This window comes from Eschrichtius robustus, chromosome 4, assembly GCF_028021215.1.
Source record: "Eschrichtius robustus isolate mEscRob2 chromosome 4, mEscRob2.pri, whole genome shotgun sequence".
NCBI lineage: Eukaryota > Metazoa > Chordata > Mammalia > Artiodactyla > Eschrichtiidae > Eschrichtius > Eschrichtius robustus.
The window spans coordinates 37,220,745-37,229,237 of record NC_090827.1 but is presented as its reverse complement, the minus strand read 5'-3'; the positions used below and the strand labels follow the sequence as shown (position 1 = coordinate 37,229,237).

At 39.6% G+C, this 8,493-nt stretch overlaps 1 pseudogene; it reads left to right on the top strand.

Moving 5' to 3' along the window:
* The first annotated feature begins 3,188 nt into the window (after positions 1-3,188).
* On the top strand, positions 3,189-4,426 carry LOC137763626 (DNA primase small subunit pseudogene; annotated as a pseudogene).
* Positions 4,427-8,493: the final 4,067 nt, after the last annotated feature.

The window sequence follows — 8,493 nt, the reverse complement described above, 5'->3', positions numbered from 1 at the left end:
GAAACCATCTTTGAAGCAGTAGCACAGAAAATACAATCATACAGCTCCACAAAGAGAGTAAAAGAGAAACTTTGCCCAGTTGATGGCCTATTAAATTTCTCAAAACTGTGTTGATTCTAAACATAAAACCATTTTACCATTTTTGTAAAATAAAGGAAAATCTTTTCTAGTTCTAATATTCTGCTTTCTAGAAACCAAAAGAAATGATCGATTCTCATTAAAGGGATAAGGGATGGAGCATTGTTTTTGCTGAGCCAAAAATGTTTACAGTAAATGTGGGTAAACCTAAAATTCTTGAGCAAATATATGTATCAAAAAGCATGTTAGGGACTTCCCTGGTGACTCAGTGGTTAAGAATCCACCTGCCAATGCAGGGGACACGGGTTCGAGCTCTGGTCCAGGAAGATCCCACATGCCGCGGAGCAACTAAGCCCGTGCGCCACAACTACTGAAGCCCGCGTGCCTAGAGCCTGTGATCCACAACAAGAGAAGCCACCTCAGTGAGAAGCCCGCGCACTGCAATGAAGAGTAGCCTCCACTCGCTGCAACTAGAGAAAGCACGCACAGCAAAGAAGACCCAACACAGCCAAAAATAAAATAAATTAATTAATTAATTATTTAAAAAAATATGTTAGTTGAAATGGCAAAGGCATACAAAGTTCAATGGCAAAACAGAATCTTTCCTTGAACCTCCATGACAGTTATCTCATTTCTCCACTTGACCTTAGCAAATAATTATAGTTTCACATAAGCCAAAATAAGATCCAAAGAAAGGAAATTGTTCATCCTACCTGTGCCACTTCAGGGTATGTGCTGCAGGGTGAAGGGAAGAGTGGGTTGGTATAAACCGCTATCTGATAAAATGTAAATTGCTGCTCCAGCTTCCCTCCTGCCAGAGCACGTGGGACTTGACTCCACGGCTCTCACCATCTGCTCATCATCTTCTTCAGGTGTCTCTCTCCCCACAAATCCATGAACTTTTCAAAGATAAAATATGTCTTTTATCCCCAGCATCTTTCAAAATACCTGAAACTCAAAGTTTGTTAAACTAATGATTTCAATGTTCAATTTACTCATTAATATAGTAATTCCAGGAATCTTGGTTTAAAAAATCATATAATGGGAAAAACAAGGTCTCATATCTCACTCAAACCATAAATATAATAGCAGAATTCCCTAAATGACAATTACTTCCAGAATATACCTATAACCACAGGTTCATATATAAAGCCCAAAAAGTGTAAAGGAAACTAGAGAAAAATACTCTGTTAATTTCCTTTCTATGCATCTGTTGATGGAATCATATTTTGAACTACCTTCATACTCTACACATTGAACTCCTGGCCACCTGGAACATCAGATACTAGTGTCTCATTCCCTGGTTATCGACCTCCTAGATACCAGACATTTGACTTGTTTCTGATACCTGGTTCTACATTATAACCATTTAGGATAGCATAGAATGTGAATTATTTTATCTTCAATTTTCTCAAGAAACATAAGATGAATTTCCACCTAAAACGCTAGTTTTTAAAAAAAATACATTTTACGTGATTAATACAAAAACCTAATTATTGAAACTAGAAATGACTTTCTCAGCATATCAAATTATCTCTTTTATCCTTTTCAAGATTATCCTTGAGACAATAGATGAGCATCTTCAAATATTGTACACATCAATAGTATTAACAAATAATTCCCTGAGGTAGTATATAATTATTATTTTCTTCATTTTGTAGATAAAGTGATTGAGAGAAACAAGATTATTTTCCCAAGTTCTCAAAAAAAATAGAAAATGTAACATTAACACACCAAACCCTCTGGTTATCACGGATCCTATTTACCTCCCTCCAAAAAGGATTTGAAGTTATACACCATAAATGGTACTCAGAACTAATGTTTTCTGAGTACCTAAAATGTGCTGAACGCTGTGCTAATAACTCAGATAATAATTAAAACAATGAAGAAAGTAGTGTTGGTCTCATTTTACACATGAGAAGACTAAGACACAGAGGGGTGTTTTTTCCAGGATCACATAGCTAGGAAGTATTACCATCCAAATTTGTTCAGAATTTGAACCCAGGTCTTTCCAACACCAAGGCTGATACCATTTCCTCTACAGTATTCTAACATAGGTATAATTAAACCAGACGCACATAATCCCAAATGAATGAGTGAATAAATTAAAAAATAAATAAATAAATAAAAGACAAACCGTAAAAAAAGCAAGCTATAAAAGGCTGGAGAAAGAGAAGATAAATACATATTCCCAAAATACACATATTGAAAAAAACCTATTGCATTTTAACCCAAATCTTAGGTCTGCATTATGAGCCAAGACAAAGAGGGAAATCAGAGGGGTAGCAGCTCTTATTTATTTAATAAAAAGAACACTGTCATTCTATCAAGAAGGAGAAACAGCTTACAAGTTCTAAGAGGGATTTCTTATGTATGTCACAAACTGAACCTCATACAGTAGAATCCATTTTCTCCATAGCAGTTATCCAAAGATCCGGAGGTGTCATTCACATAGCTGTTTCTTCACAGACACACTTCCATAGCCGGGTACAGGCAAACCAAAAATAAGGTGCTGATAGCACAATTGAAGAAAAACAACAATGTCCCCATACAAAGCTCTAACTTCCTCAGATCATAAGATCTGAGTCTTTCTTTCTCATCTCACATTCATTAGCAAAACACCTTTCTGATAACAAGTAAGAATGGGCCTGCTGCCTCTGCCAGAACTACTGGTCATTCTTTAAGTCATTTAGCCCGTCAATCAATCAGTCAGTCAACAAATATTTATTGAGTGCCCATCATGTGCCAAGTACTGTGCTCGGTACAAGTGAGCTCGACAGATCTTGTCCACTTTGAGGAGGTTGACTCTTTCGTGGAGGAAACAGTTTACCTAGTCACTCAAATACTTATATTCAAACTCCAGTACTTGTTATGAAGGCATTACAAAGTGCCAGGAGAATAAAGCAGAAACTCACACACCATTGTAAAGCAATTATACTCCAATAAAGATGTTAAATAAATAAATAAAATGAAAAATAAATAAATAAATAATAAAATAAATAAAAATAAAGTGCTCTGAGAGCCAGTAATAGGGACATGATCTAGCTTAGAGCAGAGGCAGAGAACAGGTTTAAGAAATGCATCCCTCCCCGAGTTGAGTTCCGCACTCCATGAAGGCATTTGACCTCACCCAGCTGCCTGAGCTGCTTAAGCTTTATTACCAGAGGCTCTTTCCCTAAGCCCAGTACTATCACTGGCTCAACTATGGCGGAGTGGTAAAGAATTACTTGCAACATCATGAATTTTCATTCACACCGAAAGGTGATATTTACATTCAGTACCAATCCTTCAACAACCAGAGTGATCTGGAAAAGGAGATGCAGAAAATGAATCCATACAAGATTGATATAGGCTTAGTATATTCCCACAGACCAAATCAACACAATACAGTGCATCTGGGAGCTTTCCAGGCTCAGGAAAAAGAACTGGTGTTTGACATTGACATGACAGTCTGTGACGATGTGAGGAGACACTGTAGTTGTGCAGACATGTGTTCTAAGTGCTGGACCCTCATGACGATGGCCATACACATCATCAACTGAGCATTGAAGGAGGACTTTGGATTTAAACATCATCTCTGGGTATATTCCGGAAGGAGAGATGTTCATTTTTGGGCCTGTGATGAATCAGTTAGAAAACTGTCCTCTGCGGTACGTTCTGGGATATTTGAATATTTGAATCTTGTAATGGGTGGTCAGGACGTTAAAAAGAAAGTTCATCTAAGTAACAAAAATTCACCCTTTTGTCAGAAAATCTATAAACATAATGAAAAATACTTTGAAGAATATGCTTTGGTTGATTAAGATACTCTTGAGAATAAAGAAAACTGAGATAAGATTTTAACCCTTGTTCCTGAAACAATTCATGATGAACTTCAACAAAGCTTCCAAAAGCATCACAATTCACCTCAGCATTGGGGGCATTTGAAGAAAGCAGCCAGCAGATATCAGAATAACAGCAAAAATGACCCTGGCTTGAGTGGGAGATCATGCCCCAGTACTGTTTTCCACAACTGGATTTTAATGTTAGCGAAGGAATCAATCACTTACTGAAGAGCCCTTTTAGTGTTCATCCTAAAACAGGTTGCATTTCTGTGCCTATTGATTTACCGAAAGTGGATCAGTTTGATCCATTTACTGTCCCAACCATAAGTTCCATTTGCCATGAATTGGATGTTAATTCCACTAATTAAGAAGAAAAACAGAATAGCGCTGAAACTGATATCAAACATAGAACCAGAGATTATAAGAAGACCAGTCTAGCTCCTTTTGTAAAAGTTTTTGAGCAGTTTCTTGAAAACCTGGATAAATCTCGAAAAGGAGAACTTCTCAAGAAGAGTGATTTATAAAAAAGACTTCTGAAAATAACTACTCCCTTTATACCAATGTGGATATCTTCTACCTTCAACCAAGAATCAAATACCTCAAGAGCCATTTAACAAATATAGCAGAACTAAAAAAAAACAAAAAACAAAAAAAAAGAAATGCATCCCTGAAAAATGACATATGAGCTGAGATCTGACTTGCTTACCGATTAGTCATCATGTGTACAATGTCACCTTAGAGACCAAGAATTAAGTATACAAAGAAGCCTAACATTCACAACTTTGAAGAAGTTTAAATTCAATTACACAGAAAAGACGTGTACACATGAGAACTTTAATACAAGAAAGCATTAGAAAGGCATCACATATGTGGCACAAATAAGTGATAAAAGGCAAAGGGACTGATGAATCATTAGGGGCTGGTGTAACCCAGAAAGAGTTCTCAGAGAAGGCAGGACAGGATGTAGACCCTACAACAAAGGTTTTCAAATGTTTTTGACTAAAACACACAATAAGAAATACATTTTACTGAGTCAACTTTGCTGTTCAGTAGAAATTAACACTGTAAATCAACTATACTTCAATAAAATTTTTAAAAAATTGAAAAATATACATTTTAAACTATGGCACAATATAAACATACAGATATAAATAAAAGTAAAACAAGTTTCATGAAGCAAAGCTTGTTCTCACAAAATGAGATCCGGTTGATTGTTTCTATTCTATTTCATTCTCTTCAATTTTTCTTTATGCTGGTCACAATCCACTAAATTAAGTTCATTACCCACTAATGAGTCACAACCTAACATTGGAAATTTCTCTAACAGAAAATATTTCTGCACACAGTAAAGGTCCTTCATGAAATAAAAGGAAACCCAAAAGTAATTCTCACCTCCTACAAAAGTGATCCAAGCCAGCATGCCCTCTAACTCTTTTCCACCATTCCTTCTGCTTCTCCTCATTTCCAGTTGCATAGCTACCTTAGCAATAAGAAATCCACACCCAGAATGTGGCCACATCACATATTTACATGATAACCTACCACCTTCTAGCACCACCAGCAGCACCAGCCTGATTCTTAGTCGGAATGTATGAATTCAGTTTTCCAAGGTCAGACTTTTTAAAATTGATCAGACCTCCAGTTACTAAAGATAGAAAAATATATATCATGCAAAGCAGGCTACCAATTTTCCACAAATTTATGGTGATCCCTCATCAATACCCACCAATGTTGATAAACTTTTCATCTGGGAAGGAGCCCTCATTCTTTAGTCATGCCTAACTGAAATACTCACTTTCATCAAGTATAGACTTAACAAAAGCCTCCAAAAATTTGCCCTATAGATTTGACCTAAGAGCCTAAGAGGAACAGTGCTCGTCATCACCAGCTTCATAAACAGTCCACAGACATTCCTCAGTGTTTTCTTTTTTAAGGAAGAGAGAGTTGTCTAAAAATAAAATGTTAACTCAAAACAAAATAATAATCAGTCTGAATCAGGCAGGAATCAGGTTCAGAAATGCATCCATTGCATTTATTGATACAAATGATGAAAATATATTTATTGATCAGGTATTAAAAATTAAAACCCAAATTAATAAATATACATTTCTCATTTTGCCCTACCATTTACAAGCCTCCTTTAAAAGTCTGGAAGAATGGTCATCTTAGTCTGCTGATAGGCATAACTAATGTTAACAATCTGGGAAGGAACAGGGGAATTCCTCAGCTGACATATATGTCACTGTGTTTCATACGCACCTGCTAACCTACCCCAGTACCAACATTACCAGGGGAGATTGGAGCTGCCTCCTGGCCAATTTGGCTCACTCAGGAGTTTTTTGTTTGTCTGATGTGTGTGTGTGTGTGTGTGTGTGTGTGTGTGTGTGTGTGTGTGTGTGTGTGTAATCTGAAGAATACTGATGGCATTTAATGCTCTAAAGCTAAACCAGGAAGGTGAGGATGAATGCTCATTTATGTCTACTCTTAACCAATGCCACTCCAAAGGGCAGCAGTGTCCCTAGAATTGTCATTTTCCTTAAAATGAATCTTCATACCTGCATAGGCCCCAATTTTAGGGCTAAGGCTCCTCTAAGAATGAATAAGAGGTCTTTCTGTAAAGCAGACCCGTAAAGTTATCTATGAGGTTTTCGTGACTAAACGACCTGTTAATGAGATTTGGATGAGATCTGATTATTCTTCCTTCTTTAACGCCAAAGATAGTGGTTAAGTAGGATTTACATTTTTAAACTTCCATATAACAAGCTGGGACCAGGCTGCTCCGGTCTATTTAAATTATTGCGAAGGAATGAAATCCATTCACTTACTAATTACTGTATTCGCTCTCCTACGCGTCTCGCTGTTGATAGGTCAGGGGTGGGAAAGGCAAACTGCTGCTACATCTTTTAGTCAAAAGGCAAGGTGAGTTGCTTTCCTCCGGTTCTTCGTGGGGTAATTTGTACATTTACAACAGGAAGGGCTGGCTTCTGCCAGGGGTGGCCTTGGGGAGTCCAAGGAAGCCCTACAATGCACTTCCAGGGTGGGAGTCACCGGAGGAAAAGGGCCTTGGAGACCCCGGCGCGCAGTTGGGCCGCTTCCAGGGCATCGGGCCGCAGCCGTATGGCCAGCTAGACGCCTGGGCGGGCCCGTCTTCCTCCGCCAAAGTGGGCGGTGAAGGCACCTCCCAGGCCTCTTCTCTCAGGTTTGGGAGAAAAGGCGACAAAGGCCCGAGGGCAGCCGGCCGGATGGGAGGACGAAGCGGCTGCGGCGCTCAGCCATCGCGCCCGAGGTCCCCGGCGGGGCGCAGGCGGGGGCGCTGCAGGGAGGCGCGGACTGCGCGACCGGGGGCTGCGGCGACCTCCCAGTCCTGGCGGCCAGGGAGGGACCCCGGGAAGGCCCTGGCACCCGACTGGCGCCCGCCTCGCGGCCGATCGGTGGGTGAGCCTGTGGCTCCCGAGGCTCGAGACGCCCCCCGCGCGGCTGTCCAACCCGGCAGCCGCGCTGCGCCTCCCGAGTGCAATTTGACCGGTGTGTCCCCGGTCGGTCGCCTAAGGCCACGGCTGGGAGGACAGCGAGGCCGAAAGAGAAAAAGGGAATGGGGTGGGGGAGGGGATCGGGAGCGAGGAAGCGGTGTCATTTACACCAACTGGGCTCTTTCCTGACCCAGCCGCTCATCTGTCACCGCTGTCTCATTCCTGTTATTTACATCTGTCTTTAGCATTCTAATTACTCGCTTTATTACTTTAGCCTGAAGGAATCCTGTAAAAAACAACGGAGATGAGGATCCTACCACACAATAAAACTGCCCAAAATCCCCACTGCACATTATACAGAGCACTTGAGAATATTTGCGCTGTTATATGACCTCAATATGTCCTTAGATTGATCCTATTATATCTTTCTCTCTTCTCTTTCTCCGTGTGTATGTGATGAACTCTTTTGAGGTGTGGAGTGTAAGAATAAACTGTTTAACAAATGATGAAAATACGATTATTCTTGGAAGAGGAGGTAAAGGGGGAGATGGGTCTTTCCTAAAAAGACTTTGAGGTATTTGAACCAACCCCATCCAGGTCCAGTTCCTAAACTCTTGGTTTTATTTTTTACTGAATCTGATAAAGTAGCGCTATCTTCACACACAAGCTAAGGCTGAAAGAATCTTAGAAATTTGGAGGAGAGAATAAAATGCCTAATGTCATTCATTATCTTGCATTAATCTCTGAGTTCCCAGAAGGTCTCAGGAGGGGAAGTGAATTTAGAGTAGTGATAAGAAGTGGGGTTAAAAAATCATGGTGGTTGGACTGCTTTTCTTTTAATGTGAGATTTAGAATGGGGTGCAATATCTTACAAACAAACCCCTGATAGCAAGATTCACAGATACACTCAGTACTTGAATCCAAAGGAGGCTGATCTAACCTACCAGAAAATTCAGGACAAAATGCAGCTTTCTGTTATTTATTCCTTCTAGTGGAATTATCGTTGCACTCACTTGCAATTTCCTGGCTGTACTAATGTTTGTCTTTATTGTGTTACACTAACATAATCTCCTCCAGAAAATAAAATGACAAAATATATAGATTTTCAGATAAATAACTGA